A 19,544-nucleotide genomic window follows, 5' to 3' on the forward strand; every position below is an offset into this window, starting at 1 on the left:
TAGACAATAGGTGCAGGAGTAGACCATTCGGCCCTTCGAGACAGCACCGCCATTCAACGTGGTCATGGCTGATCATCCCCAATCAGTACCCCATTCCTGCCTTCTCCCATATCCCCTGATTCCACTATCTTTAAGAGCCCTATCTAGCTCTCTCTTGAGCGCAACTACTCCCAAGCGCACAGATACCAATAGAAAAAGACTGGGGAGCTGGCATTCTACTGACTTGCTTATTTCCAATTTCACTTCTGATGAACAGCCATTACCAGGCTGGGGGAACTGTGCTGTAGAGCAGTATTCATATCTTTACCCAAAGCTAATTCACTTTGACACTAACACAGTGACATCAGCCAATGTGTCTCTCGTGCTCTGTATCAGCCTGCAGGGAGTGAACTAACCACTGCAGCAAAACAAAAATCCAGAATCGTCATAACAGTTCCTATGCACCTTAAAGCGGACCAGATAAATGGCACTAAATAAAATGCAATTCTCAGGACTCAAGGCAAGACGTCTTTGATTTAAAAACAACAGAAGAAGGGTCTCGACCCGAAACATCACCCATTTCTTCTGTACAGAGATGCTGCCAGTCCCACTGAGTTACTCCAGCTTTATGTGTCTATCTTCAGTTTAAACCAGCATCTGCAGTTTTATCCTGCACAAAAGACAATCGTGAATATATTTTGCTCACAGATATTTGCAAATCACGGATGAACCACAAAACCACAGGTTAAATGTAGACAATGATTAACTTTCCTGACAAACTATTCACAAGAAAACATCCATTAAATAAAAATAAATTACATAATGATTCACAGGAGAGCATTGATTAAAAGATGAGCTTTGATTTTTACAAAAATATAATTCACATTTTACGTTATTTTATGAATTTATTGCAACCTCAGTGAGATACGACTCGAAAGTTTAAACACCTTAATATACATTTCAATATATATTCATTTACAACACGTACAGCTCATGCATAATGATAGATGCAGCAGCTTTGACTGTATATATATTAATATATATAAAGCGGTGAAGTATTAGACTTTTAATATAGATTAAGATTTGGGTTAGAAACATAGAAATTAGGTGCAGGAGTAGGCCATTCGGCCCTTTGAGCCTGCACCGCCATTCAATATGATCATGGCTGATCATCAAACTCAGTATCCCGTACCTGCCTTCTCTCCATACCCTCTGATCCCCTTGGCCACAAGGGCCACATCTAACTCCCTCTTAAATATAGCCAATGAACTGGCCTCAACTACCCTCTGTGGCAGAGAGTTCCAGGGATTCACCACTCTCTGTGTGAAAAAAGTTCTCCTCATCTCGGTTTTAAAGGATTTCCCCCTTATCCTTAAGCTGTGACCCCTTGTCCTGGACTTCCCCAACATCGGGAACAATCTTCCTGCATCTAGCCTGTCCAACCCCTTAACAATTTTGTAAGTTTCTATAAGATCCCCTCGCAATCTCCTAAATTCTAGAGAGTATAAACCAAGTCTATCCAGTCTTTCTTCATAAGACAGTCCTGACATCCCAGGAATCAGTCTGGTGAACCTTCTCTGCACTCCCTCTATGGCAATAATGTCCTTCCTCAGATTTGGAGACCAAAACTGCACGCAATACTCCAGGTGTGGTCTCACCAAGACCCTGTACAACTGCAGTAGAACCTCCCTGCTCCTATACTCAAATCCTCTTGCTATGAAAGCCAACATACCATTCGCTTTCTTTACTGCCTGCTGCACCTGCATGCCTACCTTCAATGACTGGTGTACCATGACACCCAGGTCTCGCTGCATCTCCCCCTTTCCCAATCGGCCACCATCGGTTCACATTGTTCTTTTATCTATAATCCAAACCAATATTCCTTTGAACCAGGTTCCTGCATCAGCTATCTCAACAATGGGAGAAATGCCCACGGGAACATTTAATCATTTTTCTGATTTCTAAAGCAGTAATCATCGGACACGAGGTACAGAAGCCTGAAGTTGCACATCACCAGGTTGAGGAACAGTTACTTTCCAGAACCATCAGTTTCTTGAACCAACCTGCAGCATCCTATTTCAATTTCTCGGCAGTCATCCATTTCCAGGCCATGCCTACTGACCTTCACTGCCAGGCTAGGACTACCGACTCAATATGAGGCTTTCCATTCTAGGACACTGAGATGTCTTTCTTTAGTAAATGTGGTTTCCCTTGTGCTGTTGTAGATGGATCCCTCACCCCTGTCTCCACTGTACTGTAGTTCTGTTTTCGCTCCCCCATCTCTGCAGACGGAACAAAGATAGAGTTTCCCTGGTCCTCACCTTTCAACCCATCATCCTCCGCAACCCACGCATCATCCTCTGACCTTTCCGTCACCTCCAACGTGATCCCACGACTAATCACATCTTCCCATCTATACCTCTTTCTGCCTTCTGCAGAGACCACTCCCTCTACAACACCATTGATCACTCATCCCTTCCCACCCAAACCACCCCCTCCCCAGTTACTTTCCTCTGCAACCATGAGAGATGCAACACCTGTCCCTATACCTCCTCCCCCACCTCCATCCAGGGTCCCCAGCAGTCCTTCCAGGTGTGACAAATGTTCACCTGCGCCTCCTCTAACCTCATCTACTGCATCGGGTGTTCCCAATGTGGCCTCCTGTACATCGGCGAGACCAAGTGTAGACTCGCCGAACTGTTTTGTTGAGCACTTGGGCTTGATCCACCTAGGCTTACTGGATCTCCCTGTTGCTAGCCACTTTAACTCCGCTTCCCATGACCATATTGACCTTTCTGTCCTCTGTCCACTTCCAGAGGTCACAAGCAAACTGGAGGAACAGCACCTCATATTCCACTTGGGTAAGCTCTCCAATTTTAATTAATCTCTAACAAACCCTCCTCCCTTTTTTCTCCCACACTCCCCCTCTATCCCCTGTACTGCATTGGACTTGCACTGATTTCTCAACTCTCCCTCCCCCTCCACCTACATTCCTTCCTCTGGTTTCACAATTTGCAACTCTTCAATCCATTTGCCTCATACCTATTTTAAAATTAATTTTGGCCTTAGTCCAACCATCTACCTATCAAAATCCCCCTTGCCTGTGTTCACTTGTTATCTGCCAGGCTTTGTCCTACCTCTCCTCTTTTCCAGCTCCCACTCCCCCACCCCCAACCATCAGTCTGAACAAGGATCCTGACCTGAAACATCTATCCATGTTCTCCAGGGATGCTGCCTGACCCGCAAAGTTACTCCAGCACTTTGTGGTTTTTTTATTTGTATACCAGCATCTGCAGTTCTTTGTTTCTGCACAATTCTAATCCTACATTGACAAAGGAAAATTATAGACCACCTCGTGGACTACAATGGACGTTTTCTTTTCTCTATAATTACGTTTTTGCCCTGTTGTATTGTTTTTTATTGCGTTGTGGAGTTTTATGAGGAGTTTATGGATAATTTATGTTCTTGTCTATCTGTTTGAGTCTATGTGGCTGTAATGCTGCTGCAAGCAAGATTTTCATCTTACCTGTAACTCACCATACTTGTGCATATGACCATAATCTCGAATTGACTATCTCCTTTACGAAGACAAATATATAATGATAATTTACACTGGCACTTAAAAGAATAGTTGAGTCTAACCATTCAAGTCATCTTAAGAAGAAGGACTGTTAGGCGCTTCCCCCCCCCGGTGAATGCTATGTACTTACCGTTCGTTCTCTGTTTCTCTCCCGAGTACAGGCCTCGTGGCTGAGTCAGGAATCACGGGGTTAAAAGGTTCCTGTACCCGATTGGCCAAGCTGCGTCAGGTGACGGGTGACTCATCTGAAGCTTAAATACCAGAGTCTCCCAGGATTCTCTCTCTTCTTCATAGACCCTGACTTGTGAACAGTCTGCTGGTGTGAGCTGCGGAAGGCCTGGCCACATGGCATAGAACTTTGTGTACTTTCACCATTACTTGTTAACAAATATTGGATTGGGACGGATAAGGGCTGACCTTAGTGTTTTCGTGTATTTTGTTTCAGGGTTATATCTCTCTAGGCAGGTTTTAGAGTCTCCGGTTCGACGGTCCATCACGTGGCTGGCTGGAGCAATGCTAAATTGTTTGTAAGTCCATCCATATCCCTGACTGGGTTGTTTGAATCAGGTTTGGGTTTTGTGTTCCATTGAATAATTAAAACTATTTTTGAACTTGAATCTGGTTTTTGAATTATGTTCCGCGGCTCTGAAGTACCTGCATTCGGGAGTCGTAACAAGGACAAACAGCTCAACAAGAATTTTTTTACACACTGAGTAAGTTGTGAAGTGGATATTTATTATTTGAACCTTGTACTTGCATTGCGCATAATGTCTTTACATCTATTGGTTTTAAATTGCATCTGAGAATTTGTTGATTTCTGCATGCTGTGTCGAGGCAGTACTTTGAACATTCAAGCTTTGCATTTTTAACCTTACTTAATTTTTTCCTACAGACAATGTGACATGACATTCACACAAGCTTATTAAACATAATCTGAAAAACATTGCAAAATGAAACACGAGTATCCCGACTTCTGTCGGCTGGTTACTTGTCATAAGCAGCAGCTTCATGTTGGGGTTCCCTTATCGGTGGCGCAGTGGTGGAGTTGCTGCTAAACACCGGTAGAGAACTGGGTTCGATCTTGATTACAGGTGGTGTCTGCACTGAGTTTGTACGTTCTCCCTCTCCTCTGACCGTGTGGTTCTCTGGGTGCTCCGGTTTCCTCCCATATTCCAAAGGTGTGCAGGTTTATTTGCCTTCTGCAAATTGTCCATAATGTGCAGGATACAACTAGTGTACAGGTGATCGCTGGTTGGCGTGGACTCAGTGGGACGAAGGGCCTGTTTCCATTCTGTATCTCTGAAAAACTGCTTCTCCCATATCTCATGAGATCAAGGGGAAAGTATCACATTTGTAGTGAGATGGAAATGTTTAGCTTAATTTAGTTTAGTTTATTGTTGCATATATTGAGTTACAGTGAAAAGTTGTTGTTGCATGCTAACCGGTCAGCGGAAGCACAATGCATGATTATAATCGAGCCAATGTACAGATACATGATAAAGGGATGATCTTTGGGTACACTCTGGAACCCGCCTGCTCATGTGCCCAGTCAGGCTCATCCCTATCTGTCACCATGGCCCCATGTGCAAGTCAGCCCTTGAAAACATAAACCTGCTCTAACAAGTTGGGATTCAAACAATGGCTTGACGTTTCATTAATTATACAGTCTGTTAATACTAAGTATGCAGCTTTTGAGAATAATTCAAGGGCTTTAATGTACGGATGATGCTGCTGCGAGAGAGCTGTGGGTGGATCTGAGCAGGCAGGCCTGGCATTCAATCCTGTTGACTTGGCTGCAATATCCTCTCAGTTTACTAAAATACACTGTCTTGTGATGAGGAACTTGGGCAAAGGAACACAGCACATGCCATTAAAGATGCCAAGTATTTATTTATTTATAAGTAAGTTCAATCTTTGAGAGTCCAGGCTCTGACTTGTCATAAGTGGCAGCTTAATGTTGGTGTTCCCTTAACTGCTTCTCCCACTCCACATGTGATCAAGGCGAAAAGTATCACATTTGTAATGAGCAGGAAATGTGAATGAACTGCTGTAAAAATGGGTCCACTCCTTTGCCATCTACATTGTTCAGAGGTCGGGTCCCAACTCAGCTGAGGAATTTAAAACGCTCAAATAAGCAGGCTTAATCTTAGTTCTGGTTCATGACTTTACTGGACATTACTAGAGTAGCAGACTGTGGCGCCACTCCTTTCCCCCGTCAGGAGGTCAGGCTCAACTGCTACGGAGCCAGGAATCCATCCCAAGAGGCAAACCGCCGAGCCCGAGCTCTGCCCTGCTCATCCCTGAAGGTCGGAGAGGGTTATAGTCTTTAGAGATACAGCGTGGAAACAAGCCCTTCAGCCCCCCGAGTCTGCGCCAAGCTGCGATCACCCCGGGCACTACCCTACACACGAAGGACAATTTTACAACGTATCAAAGCAAATTAATGTACAACCCTGTACATTTTTTGAGTGTGGGAGGAAACCGGAGCACTCGGAGAAAACCCACGAGGTCACAGGTAGAATGTATAAACTCTGAACAGACAGCATACGTGGTCAGGATCGAACCCGGGTCTCTGGTACTGTAAGGCAGTAGCTCTACCGCTGCGCCACTGTGCCACCCCAGAAAGGTTAAGAGATTCAACAGCGGACGCAAGGAACAAAGGGCCTGTAAGTGGAACCACAAAGCGCTCAGGATGCTACGAGGTCAGCTGTGGGAGGTTCGCTGGCCGATGTGCAGATCCAGATTGAGGTGACGGTGAAGTGTGCCCCTAGAGATGCTGAGCAGCCTGGCACTCAACTGGTGGTGGGCAGCAGTGGAAGTTGCTTCATTTGGCCAGCCCGACCCTGCAACATTGCCAGGATAACAGGCCTTTATGTCCAGGTTAAGAACTCTGCACTTATAATAAATTGGACATAAAAATGGTGACAAAACCTAGCAACTCTTGTATTTTGTCGCAGTGTGCTATTCCTACAAACTTGCACTTAATCTAAAAGTGCTTAGTTTAGTAACACATTTACTGAACTTTATGCAAAAACAAATGTCACTGTTCCTTGGTACATGTGGCAATAAAGTAACATTGGACACGTAAAGTGAGAGCGGAATCTGAATGTGCAAGCTTTGCAAAGAGCAGTTGGAGAGTAGGGATGGAGGGAGAGGGATGTACGGAGGGCTTCAAGAGAGTTAGGGTGAGGTGAGAGGGTAAAGAAAGATAGCATAGAGCGCTGTGGAGGGAGAGATGAGGGAGTAAGAGGATAGGGGGAGAGAGGGTACTGGAGAGAGGGTTGAGGGAAAGGAGGTTGAGATAATGGGGAGAGGAACATGGAAAGAGTTGTAGGGAGAAGGTTTAGGGGGAGAGAGGTGAAGGAAGTGGGGAGAGGGGAGAGAGGATGAAGAGGGGGTGCGGATACGGATGGAGAGGGGAAAGAGAGAGGAGAGTGAATGTGCCAGTACAGTGGCGTGGGTGCCTGAGGATGCTTGGTGCATTTTTGAGGCAGGTCTCCTGTAGGTCCTTTCAATGTTGGGGAGGTCAGTACCTAGCGATGGACCGGGCAGCGTTCATTGCTTTTGACAATCTTCTTTGTTCCTGGGCATTCGAGTTGCCGAGCTGTGATGCAAACAGTCAATATGCTTTCTGCTGTACACCGTCAACAGACAAATCTTCTCATCTTTGTGAGCATGAATTAACTTGTGTCAAGCATTGTGCTAAATGTTTAATACTACAGTTCATTCAAAGTAGTTCTAGTCAAAGATTTATCCTATATCCCCGGCATAATGGGACCTATGACCAGAGATCATGGGAATCTGTGATTGCATTTTCTGTTGTCCTAAGTTGTGAACATTGAAGGAATATTATCGCTGAATGGAATGTGCATTTGTGGTACTGGGAGTTAAACAGTTTATACTAATATTATCCAGTGGAGGGCAATAGATCATCAATGAGCAGCTAAATCCTCTCCTTTCCAAGACTTTTTTCCTTGAGTATAAATAACCCTGTTCTTTATTTTTATAAACCGAGATTCTCAAAAACAAGCAAAATTATAGCTTAAATTATCTTGTTCTTTGTTGTACATTTGAGGCTATCAGATTTAATAAGCAAGACATCCCTTGAGAACTATTGCTTTTTTCCCATTAAATATACAGTCTGCTAATACCAGGTATGTACAGCTTTTGAGAATAATTTAAGGGCCTTCATTTAACAGGGAGCAGAACATTGTTTTTAGAGAGAGGAGTGAATCCTGAGCAGATACTCTGACAATCAAAAACACATACCCTTTCTTGGGATACAATTCTGTTGACTTGGCTGTAATATCCTCATGGTTTAATGGAATGCACCTTCTTGAGATGAGGAGCAGTGGACAGGGAGCACCATACAGTTGTCCTATCTTATTAGTGATACTTCTTTGACTCAGTGGTTGTGGAATGACATTGATAAACTGAGGAAATCCAGGGCAGAGAGCAGCTGGTACTTTCAACAGAAAGGCTCCAAGCAGCAGAGGGCAGCACCTGTGGGAATAAAGGGAAGAAAAACAATTCACTTAAAAATGAGTTTATGCAAGCAAATAAAAACGGAATTATTTCTCATGCACTAAAACCTTTTAACTAGGACAAGTGTAGCACTTGATACCCAATATAATTGATGCCTAAGGTGTATTCTCTCGAAATATATTAATGTGAATAGGATTATATTTCTAAATTTAGTTTCAATTTTTGAGATGAAGATTCATGATAAATATTCCCTTCTGTTTTCTCTCAGAAATAAACTGAAGATCGCTGTCACATTTTGGAATCCTTGACTATTTAGCCCAAAGGAATTCAGATTAAATTTACTGTGAAATCCACACATCAATCATTGGCAGAGTTGTAAAATGGGCAATATTGGAAAGATCACCTGTCAAGATTTTCATCCGTGGATCTTAACCTAGTAGGAAATAGCTGGCAATAAATCTGTCAAGTACAGCATTACCAGATATTATGGCAGTTTAACTGGACAATCTTTAACAATGTGGAGCTGGAGCAGACTCGGAAACTCCATCTTTGGTTTCCTGTTCAGTTGACATTAAGAGGGTTTGCGGATATTTCAAGTGGACACAATTCTCTGGGAAGAGCTCCCCCTCACTAACATTAGAACGTAATTGAGTGAAAACATAATCCTGAAACTAGTCCCCTATCGGTAGTATTATGGTTACACGATTAGCTATGTCTGAGCGGTAACTTTTTCACACAAGGGGTGGTGGATGTATGGAACAAGCTGCCAGAGGAGGCGATTGAAGCAGGGACTATTCCCAATAGTTAAGAAGCAGTTAGACAGGTTTGGTCAGGATAGGTCGGGTTTGAAGGGATATGGATCAAATCCCTGGTGTAGTGAGTGAGACATGTTGGTCAGTGTGGGCAATTTGGACCGAAGGGCCTGTTTCCACACTGCTTCACTCTATGATTGTCTAACAAGCAGCTAAAGATTCAACTAAAGATAGACACAAAATGCTGGAGTAACTCAGCAGGTCAGCACAAATATCTGGAGAAAAAAGGGTAGGTGATATCTTGGGTCGGATCCCTTCTTCAACTGAAAGTATAGCATGCGAGAAGGGGTGTGTGCATGGGGAAGAGTTGATGTGGGGAAAGACCAGGACACACCAGGGCAGGCAACAAATGACTTCAGACAGGGTGCTGCCCAGGTGGGCCAATTGTTGGCTAGGGAAAGCGTGATCTCAAGAGAGATACAACGTGGTGAACTATGGCTGGAGTGCAGTGTGTCAACAACTGATGCCCTTACCAAATGAAAGATGTGGGTGATTGAGAAGTGTTAGGCATCCATGTAGTTAGACGAAAAAGCTGGAGAAACTCAGCGGGTGAGGCAGCATCTATGAAGCAAAGGAATAGGCAACATTTCGGGTTGAGACCCTTCCTCAGACTGATGTCGGGGAGGTGGGAAAAAGGCGGAGACAGTAGGCTGTGGGAGAGCTGGGAAGCAGAGGGGAAGGAGGGAGAAAGCAAGGACTATCTGAAATTGGAGAAGTCAATGTTCATACCGTTGGGGTGTAAACTAAGCGAAATATGAGGTGCTGTATCTCCAATTTGCAGTGGGATTCTCTCTGGCCATGGAGAAGGCCCAGGACAGAAAGGTCGGATTCGGAATGGGAGGGGGAGTTGAAGTGCTGAGCCACCAGGATATCAGGTTGGTTATTGCGAACTGAGCGGAGGGCGAAGCGATTGCCAAGCCTGCGCTTGGTCTCACCGATGTAGAGCAGTGGACATCTGTAACAGTGGATGCAATAGATGAGGTTGGAGGAGGTGCCTCACCTGGAATGACTGCTTGGGTCCTTGGATGGAGTCGAGGGGTGAGGTAAAGTGCCAAATGTAGCATCTCCAGCAGATGCAAGTGAAAGTACTGGGTACCAGGGGGTGGTTTGGGTGGGAAGGGACGAATTCACCAGGGAGTTGCGGGTGGAACGGTCTCTGCGGAAAGCAGAAAGGGGAGGAGATGGGATGATGTGGCCAGTGGTGGGCTCCCGTTGGAGGTAGTGAAAATATCGGAGGATTATATGTTGTAGGTGACGGCTAATAGTGTGGAAGATGAGGACAAAGGGGACTCTGTCCTTGTTACGAGGAGGGGGATGGGGAGTGAGAGCGGAGCTGCGGGATTTAGAGGAGACCCTGGCGAGAGCCTCATGTATAGTAGAAGAGGGGAACCCCTATTCCCTAAAATTTGAGGACATCTCCGTTGCCCTGGTTTGGAACATCTCATCCTGGGTGCAGATGCGGCATAGACGGAGGAATTGGGATAGAGTCCTTACAGGAAGCAGGGTGGGAAGAAGCATAGTCCAGATAGCCATGGGAGTCAGTGGGTTTGTAGTAGATGTCGGTCAGCAGTCTGTTACCTGCGATGGAGATGGTGAGGTCTAGAAATGGTAGGCAGATGTCGGAAATGGTCCAGGCGGAATTGGTCCTTACCCTCAACAACTTTTCCTTTGACTCCTCCCATTTCCTCCAAATCCAAGGCGTAGCAATGTGCATGTGCATGGGCTCTTGCTATGCCTGCCTCTTTGTAGGTTACGTCAAACAATCCTTGTTCGAGGCGTACCATGGCACCTATCCTCCCAAGAAAATACCCGTTACCATAGGCATCCATGTAGAGTCACCCAACAGCTCAGGGCTGGTACCAAAGAAAAACCAACCTGATGAAGTATCCAAGCCTCTCCCAATGGCAGGTTGTGATATTTCTATGGACACCGGAGACACATTAATCTTCTTGGCTGGCCAGTTTTCCACAATAAAATATTCATGCCTTTTACCATGCATCGCGTAGCATTAAGCACTGCTGGTTAATTCATGTACTGCAGGGGGCAATGGGTGTAGTGTGAATGATGCACACATCTTTCGATTTTACTCCAGAATTATAGGCTATTGTCAAAGGATCCAGATTGGCAGATGTAACAGTTGTGCCCAAAGCCACAAAAAACAGTAACAACATCCACTTATATGGTATATTTAACCTAATGTGTCTCAGGGTCGTTCTCTGGAGAGTTAATAAACAGAAGAACTGCCACACGGCCCCAGATCCCTGTGGGGAGATGTTGCAGTTTTTACCAACTAATTCCCATTGAAGATGTATCAGATCAGCAACCAAGCAGAATGGGACTGAATTTGTGTCTCTGTCCTGTATTTAGCTTTGAGCAAAGAACTCACACCAAATACATATTAAATAATTTAATGCAAAAATGTAATTTACCCATGGCAAGAATCGAATTATTATGGAACAAAAAGCGCACTTTTGGTATGTTTTACCATCTTGGCAGCACTGTGGTTAGGAAGAAAATTAATGTAAATCTACAGCTGTTTGTCATGTCAACTTAACATCTGCTTTAGAAGAAAGCTCCAAGTTCAGGTAGATTCAGACATCGGGGGGGATAAGCCTGGCGGCACTCGTACAAATGCTGAGAACTAAGACCTTCTATGTTGTCTAAAAGAATCCTTTAACTAGTTGAGAAATGTCCATAATAATGTCTTCTTTCAGTCCCTCAAGCATCAAAGTATAGTGTGGAATAGTCTTTGGAATTCACGATTTGTAACCACGATTTTTAATCTTGCTTTAAAAAAAATTCATTCCTTTGATATAGTAGTCTATCCAGGCAAGCTCTACATTATGTTACACAGAATTCCAAGTCAGTAGCAAATTTCATTAAGAGGAAGCAGTTTTTGAATGTTTGATTTAAGTCGAATGATTTTTTTTTTTTCCCCTGAGCTTAACCAGTTCAGATCAATTCCGATCAAACTGGTCATAAACAGGGGCAGGCATTGTATATGTTTAACAGACCTTTATATCTGAATTCAATTCAAATTGAAAATATTCACAGCTACAGAATTGTGGTCAGGGCTTCTGTGTGCTGGAAGAACATTGAATCTGAAGGTTAGAATGATTGTGTTTACAATGATGTGCAAGTGAATGGAAAATTGTTTCCCTGAAACCTCAAATAATAACAGGAGGAAATGAGGAAGCATTTCCTGTGTGAACTACATTTGATGTTACCATCACTTTTCTTTGATCATGGAGAAGGAGCTGAATTTGTTAGAAAAAATGCTCTCTTTGTTTACAATTTAGGTAGGTTAATGCTCAGTGCAGAGCCTTAGCTTGCAGCAGAAAGAAAAAGGGTTTCATTTGTTCTTTTGCAGTAAATGGGATTTTGTTTTCTCTTGCAGCCTGGTAGGAAAGTATTGAAGATAGACACAAAAACGCTGGAGTAACTCAGCTGTACAGCCAGCAACTCTGGATAGAGGAATGGGAGATGTTTTGGGTCGAGACTCTTCTTCAGACTGAGAGTCAGGGGAGAGGTAAAGACAGAGATATGGAAGGATAAGATGTGAAAATGTGACATCAAAGGGGACAAAATTCAAGAAAAATGTACAATACATAATTGTTAGCTAGGGGAAGTTGGCAACGAAGCATACAAGGTAAAATTTAATCAGGAGGACAGTCAGACTGGTCAGACCATAGGATGGGGGACGGATGGATAGAGAGGGAAAGCAAGAGTTATTTGAAGATAGAGGTTGATATTCAGACCGCTGGGTTGTACGTTTCCGAAGTGAAATATGATGTGCTGTTCCTCCAATTTGCATTGAGCCTCACTCTGACAGTGGAGGAGGCCCAAGACAGAAAGGTCAGTATGGGAATAGGAGGGGGAGTTAAAAGAGTTTAGCAACCAGGAGATTGTGTAGGTTTAGGTGGACAGAGCGGAGGTGTTCAACATAATATAGGTTCGTTAACAGCACATTAATGGAGTTCAGTTACATTACGTTATATTCTAATCAATGTACAAGAGAGCAGATTAAATTAAAAGACAATCACAGTATCTAATCGTCAATTGCAGTCTTGTTCCAGTGCTAGTTCAATAACTCACATTAATATTGACTGCTACTGCATAAATAACATTCATTGCTTAAGCTCATATGTGGGATTGTTAATGAAGAAGATAAATTGTGAAACATCCACCTTAGTGAAGGTTTGTATCTTGGTTTAATTTTTATTAATGGTGAGAAGGAGGTGGAGAGAATGTTTCGAGAAGCTGTGAGAGCTGGTGGAGTTTAGAGGTTTATGTCTTGGGTAGTTTGGAGGTTGTCCACTGGGGGTTGAGTTTGGTGGGGGGTGGGGGGGAGAGGGGCCTGTCATTAAAAGTGAAATCAAAATAAATCCATGGAGATTAAAAACTGACTGTTTAAACGGGCTAGTTCTGTGCATCTCTTGAGAAACCGCATGAAGTTTGCCAATACTAAGTACATCCTCAGAATCATATGCACAAATCAGGTTATGTACTCTATAACATGGTGTTATATTTATATTTCCCTGTTCATATAGAGTATGAACTTTTAGGCCTTTTAGCCTTTCATCCATGTTGACCAAGATGCCCCATCTAAGCTAGTCCTATTTGCCCACATTTGGCCCATATCGCTCTAAACCTTTGCTATCCATGTACCTGTCCAAATGCCTTTTAGATGTGGTTATTATAGCAGCCTCAACTACCTCCTCTGACTGGGGAGCTGTTCCATATACCCTTGCGCTGATCCATATACCCACCACACTCCGTGTGAAAGGACTGGCAGTACAAAGTGCGGGGTGAGTCTCAGCAACAACATATCTAAATGCAGTTAAAGCTCAAAAAATCAATGGTGAAAACAAACTTTGAATGCTATGGCCAGCAGGTGATATGGGAATTGCACCAGGTTTGCATTCATGTTTTGCAATAACCTTACATTTCAAAAGCATTCACTGGAAAGATGGGCCAGAGAAACTCCACCTATGCTCATACTATCTCCCATCAGGCAGGAGATACAGAAGTTTGTAAACACACACCTCCAGATTCAGGGACAGTTCCTTCCCAGCTGTTATCAGGCAACTGAATGGTCCTCTCATCAGCTGGAGTGTGGCCTTGATGTCCCATCTACCTCCAATGACACTTTTGAGCTTTCTTTAATTGGAGTTTACCAGACTTCAATGTTATATCTTTGCACTAAATCCGTTATCCGTTATCTTGACACTGTGGATGGCTTGATTGTATTCAGGTGTAGTCTTTTTCTTGACTGGATAGCAAGCAAACAAAACCTTTTCTCTGTATCATGACAACAGTAAATTAAACCAAACTAAACTAAACCACCTTGAAGTCCACATTCCAGCCTTGAGCATTGCCAGCATGAAAACATTGTCCCAACGCACCTTCATGATAAGTAGACGGCTCAGAACTTCTCACCTCTCTGTATTAATGTTACACACTTACTCTGCCATTGCCCAACAGCAATAACTCTGCTCTCATGTCTGAGTTGATACACCATCCCCTGATGTACTACCTAGCATTCAAGTACAGCAAATAATGAAGAAAATATTTTGCCGTTTATCACAAGAGGGTCTGAGTACAAAAGTAAGAAAGTCTTATAACATTTCTACTGGGCTTTGGAAAGCCAAGTACAATAGACAATAGGTGCAGGAGTAGGCCATTCGGCCCTTCGAGCCAGCACCACCATTCAATGATCATCCCCAATCAGTACCCCGTTCCTGCCTTCTACCCATATCCCAGACTCCGCTATCTTTAAGAGCCCTATCCAGTTCGCTCTTGAAAATATCCAGAGAACTGGCCTCCACTGCCCTCTGAGGCAGAGAATTCCACAGACTGACAACTCTCTGTGAGAAAAAGTGTTTCCTCGTCTCCGTTCTAAATGGCTTACCCCTTATTCTGAAACTGTGGCCCCTGGTTCTGGACTCCCCCAACATCGAGAACATGTTTCCTGCCTCTAGCGTGTACAAACCCTTAATAATCTTCTATGTTTCAAAAGGGTCCCTCTCATCCTTCTAAACTCCAGAGTATACAAGCCCAGCCGCTCCATTCTCTCAGCATATGACAGATGCGCCATCCCGGGAATTAACCTTGTAAACCTACGCTGCACTCCGTCAATAGCAAGAATGTCTTTCCTCAAATTAGGGGACCACAACTGCACACAATACTCCAGGTGTGGCCTCACTAGGGCCCTATACAACTGCAGAAGGACCTCTTTGCTCCTATACTCAACTCCTCTTGTTATAAAGGCCAACATGCCATTCACTTTCTTCACTGCCTGCTGTACCTGCATGCTCTATGAGTTGCACACTGTTTTGATCTCTTTGTTTAAGGAAGCGTCTATCTGCTTCTGAGATGGAGCAGAGAAGATTTGTTAAATAGATTTCCTGATTGAGGGAGTTGATTTATGATAAAGAATGAGAAGAATATATCTACGTTCTCTGGAGTTTAGAACCGAGTGAGGGGATCTCATTGAAAGGAACACGGTTCAGAGGGTCTCAGCTGGGTAGATGTTGTGAGGATTCCCCTTGTGGTGGAATTTAAATTTTGATGAGATAGTCTCAGGATAACGAACTGAGATTGGCAGGATTTTTTTTTTTCTCTTTGCGAATTGTGAATCTCTGGATTGTTCCAGAGAGATGTACATTAAGTATAGTCAAGACTGAAGTAGATTAAACAGAAAATGCTGGAGTAACTCATCGGGTCAGGCAATATCTCTGGAGAAAAGGAATAGATGACTTTTCAGGTGGGAACCCTTCCTCAGACCCGAAACGTCACCTATTACTTTTCTCCAGAAATGTTGTCTGACCCGCTGAGTTACTCCAGGATTATGTGTCTATCTTTTGTAGAAAACCAGCATCTGCAGTTCGTTCCTACACACTGAGAAAGATACATTTATTTTGACTATTGAAGAAGCAAAGGTTATGTTGAACGGGCGGGAAAGTTATGTTGTGACCCGGATCAATTAAGCAAGATTTTATTGAATGGTGGAGTAAGCTCATTGGGTCTATATGACTTGCTGTTGCTTCTGTTTCTTCCGTTCTGCATTTTGAAAGCTCTATCAATGCACTTGTGTGGCACCAGGTGATACTAAATTCTGGTTATTATGTTTTGAACCACCATTGTACCTGGCATTGATGGAGCTGGTGCAGAGTTCAGCAAATTACAGCCCCCTTTACCAACATCTCGTATTCTATTCTCACCTGTCCTCTTGCAAATTTTAAATAGCAATGATGTAGATTATGGGTTTAAACATTGCACATTATACAGTGCAGTTAGAAAGCAAAAACAAACCCAGTCAGAATTTTTTTTCTCAGGATGGAAAAATTACAAACCAGAGGGCATAGCTTTATGATTAGAGGAGCAAAGTTTAAAGGAGATGTGTGGGGTAGATTTGTTACACAGTGAGTAGTGTGTTCATGGAACAAGCTGCCAGTGGTGGTGTTTGAGGCGGATACAATAGTGGCATTTAAGAGACTTTTTGATAGGCATATGGATATGTAGGGAATGGAGGGATATGGATTATATGCAAGCAGATAAGAGTTGATCTTGGCATAATGTTCAGCACAGACATCATGGGCCGAAGGGCATGTTCTTGTGCTGGACTGTTCAATGTTTTACCTTCAATGTGTGCTGCTAAATATTTATTCCAAGGAACAAGTCTGGAAATATGAGCAAAAATAGATGACAACTCCATCAATATGATTGATACAATTACTAACTTAAATACCCACAAAGCAATTAAAATCTCTAAGAGAATATGCATATTCTCAGTCAAAGACTGGCAATAACATTTACAACATAAGCATAATGTAACTAATTATGTATTTTAAGAAATATGGTATTTATCACTTACAATGCAATCAATGATCCCTAAGATTACTTAATATCCACATATTAAAGGAACAATATAAATGCAATAGAATTTTATTTAGATGAGGATTTTACTTGGGATCCATGAGCTGAATAGCCCTCTTCCCCTCTGTTGTGGTTCTATGATTATACTAAAAAGGAAGATAAATTTATGCTGGAATTAATGTGAAACACACCTGAGAAATCATTAAATGCATCACCAACGCTCTGCCAACATTAGCCTGTGGGGATTGTACAGGCAACCTCGGAAAGAGTTCATACTCCATTCTGCAGATCACCTTCTGATGTGCGTGAAATACAGAAATGCTCAATAGCATGGTGGCTTGGTTGGGAAATAGATAACGTAATGTGTTACTGTCTTACAAAGCAAGCAGTTTCCCAACAAACCTTAACCAAGGTGGTAGTATAGGGTCTAACAATTGCTCCTATTGGTTGTGACTTAGATAAAACAGGGGGCTCACGAGGCTCCAAGAAAACAATTTATTTTACAGCGTAACAAGTCAATTCTATTGTAAAACAGAATTGTGTGGGAAGAAACTGGAGATGCTGGTTTAAGCCAAAGATAGACACAAAAAGATGGAGTAACTCAGCGGGATATGCGGTTACTTCACCTTTTTGTGTAAAACAGAATTGAATGGATGAGCAGAGCAAACAGAAGCTCTGACTGAATCTATACCAATTTATGCCAATACACACAGTTATTTTTCTCCACGTGGCACAGTGGCATTGCAGATTGTGTTGCTGCCTTGACGCACTGTAGACCCAGGTAGAATCCTGAACTCTGGCACTGAGTGACTTTGCATATTCTCCCTGTGCTTGCATGGGTTTTCTCCAGGTTCCCACTTTCCTCCCACATCCAGGTTAATTAGCCAGTGTAAATTGCCTCAAGTGTGCCAGTAAATGCTGGGAGTTGTGGGAATCTAGGGTGAATAAAATGGGATTAGCATAGGATTAGTATAAACAGCTGACTGAAAGTCAATGTGCACTTTGTGGGCTGAAGGGCTTATTTCTGTGCGGTATGACTATTTGACTTAGACAATGTATTTTTTCAGTTTGAGAGATACAGCGGCCCTTCAGCCCAATAAGTCAGCGCTGACCAGTGATCACCCTTACACTGGTTCTATTCTACACCGGATAATTTACAGAATCCAATTTTATATCGAAGTCTCGTGATGAGACTACGTGAAGAACCCGCCAGCCCGCATGCGCGTCAATACGTCGTCGCATGGCACGGGATTCGGAGGCTCCGAAAATGGATGCAGCGGGTTTGGAGAGGCTGACTGGTGCAACCTATACAGTTATCGCCATTGAGGCTCCGGAAGGGAGCAAGCGGCCGGCCTCGGAGTAAACTGGCAAGCGCGACCTGCGCAGTGAGCTCCACCAAGACTCCAAAGGAGCAGCCTGTCGCACCAGGCTTGGAGTAACTGGCAGGCGTGATCTGCATAGTAAGCTCCATCAAGACTCCGAAGGAGCAGAAGGCTCCGAAGGAGCAGCCTGTCCCACTGGGCACAGAGACACTGGCAGGCGCGACCTGCACAGCAATGTCCATTTAAAGCTCGGAATGGGAGCAGTTTGGCAAGCGTGGGGTCGAAGATGTGGACAGGCACAGCCTGCAAAAGGAACTTTGCTGAAGCTCGGATAAGGAGGTCGACCTGGGCTTGGAGACCCGGGCTGGCAGGTAAGGTCTGCTTGCTAACCCCCGTGAAAGCTCCGAAATGGAGCAGCTTGGTGACCCCAGTTCGGAAACACAGGTAGCATAGTATGTCTAGTACCTTCCACTGGCTCTGAAAAAGAGCAGGTTGGTGACCAGGGCTCAGAGACCCTGGCAGGGTGGCCTGCACAGCAACTGCAGAAAGTTCTGAAATTGAGCAGTTTGTTGAAACCGGGCTCAGAGACACTGGCAGGATGGCCTGCACAGCAACCTCTGTGAAAGCTTCCAAAAGGAGCAGCTTCAGGGTAGACCAACTTGAAACCAAATGGATTATATTGGCCAGTAAAGCGCTGCCTCAACATCTATGATTGGGGTTATCAGGCTGCCCACAAGAGTAAGGAAGTTGCATTTATTGATTGAGGCAGTTTATTTGAGTCAGATATTTGAGGTTATCTCCTGCTCAGAGGCAGGGAGTTTGAGGATTCCCTCAACACATGCTAAATTCTTTCAGCTCGGCTAAAAAGAGTTGCCAGCACGCTGGAACATCATTTGCCATCCTCTCGGGGATAGGTAAACCAGTAAAGGCCGAACTTACACGTACCATTTTTACCTGACTTGCAGGTTTATGTTGTAAAAATTAAAAAATAAATAAAAAATAATAATAAAAAGCAAAAGCTCTGTAAGGGAGCAGTTTGGCAACCCAAGTTCAGGGTAGGCCAAGGCCAAAACGGCAAAATGTCCAGAAGGACAATATTGTGCAGGAAGGTACTGCCTCAACATCCATTGAGGATATCATCTGTAGGCCTGATTGAGAGGCTGGTCGAAGGGAATGTGTTGCGCACACTGGCGACCGAGACAGGTAGTTCCAATCAGAGGTCTGCGGCAGCAATACCTGGTTCAGGGTTGCATTATGATATCTCCCACTCTGAGGAGGGGTGTTTTGTGGATTATTCGTGGAGACTCTGACTGTGAGGTAGTTGACAGTGAACATCAAGTGGATGGTATGCTTCAACTCAAGTCTCATAAGGATCTGCTGTCACTTGTGACTAAATTTGCCATCCCTTCGGGGATAGGAGAACCGCTGAAGAAAGAACTGGCAAGTAGCATTGGTTATTTGACTTCTCATCAGTTGATTGAGAAGTTC

At 43.7% G+C, this 19,544-nt stretch overlaps 1 long non-coding RNA gene across 1 annotated transcript in view; it reads left to right on the top strand.

Annotated features, from left to right (window-relative positions):
* The first annotated feature begins 3,784 nt into the window (after positions 1–3,784).
* Positions 3,785–19,544, top strand: part of LOC129700150 (uncharacterized) — a 63,904-nt gene continuing 48,144 nt past the window's right edge. Inside the window, exon 1 of the long non-coding RNA XR_008723985.1 lies at positions 3,785–4,272. This is a non-coding gene — a long non-coding RNA (uncharacterized LOC129700150). The remainder of the gene's footprint in view (positions 4,273–19,544) is intronic.

Source organism: Leucoraja erinacea, chromosome 9 (assembly GCF_028641065.1).
Source record: "Leucoraja erinacea ecotype New England chromosome 9, Leri_hhj_1, whole genome shotgun sequence".
NCBI lineage: Eukaryota > Metazoa > Chordata > Chondrichthyes > Rajiformes > Rajidae > Leucoraja > Leucoraja erinaceus.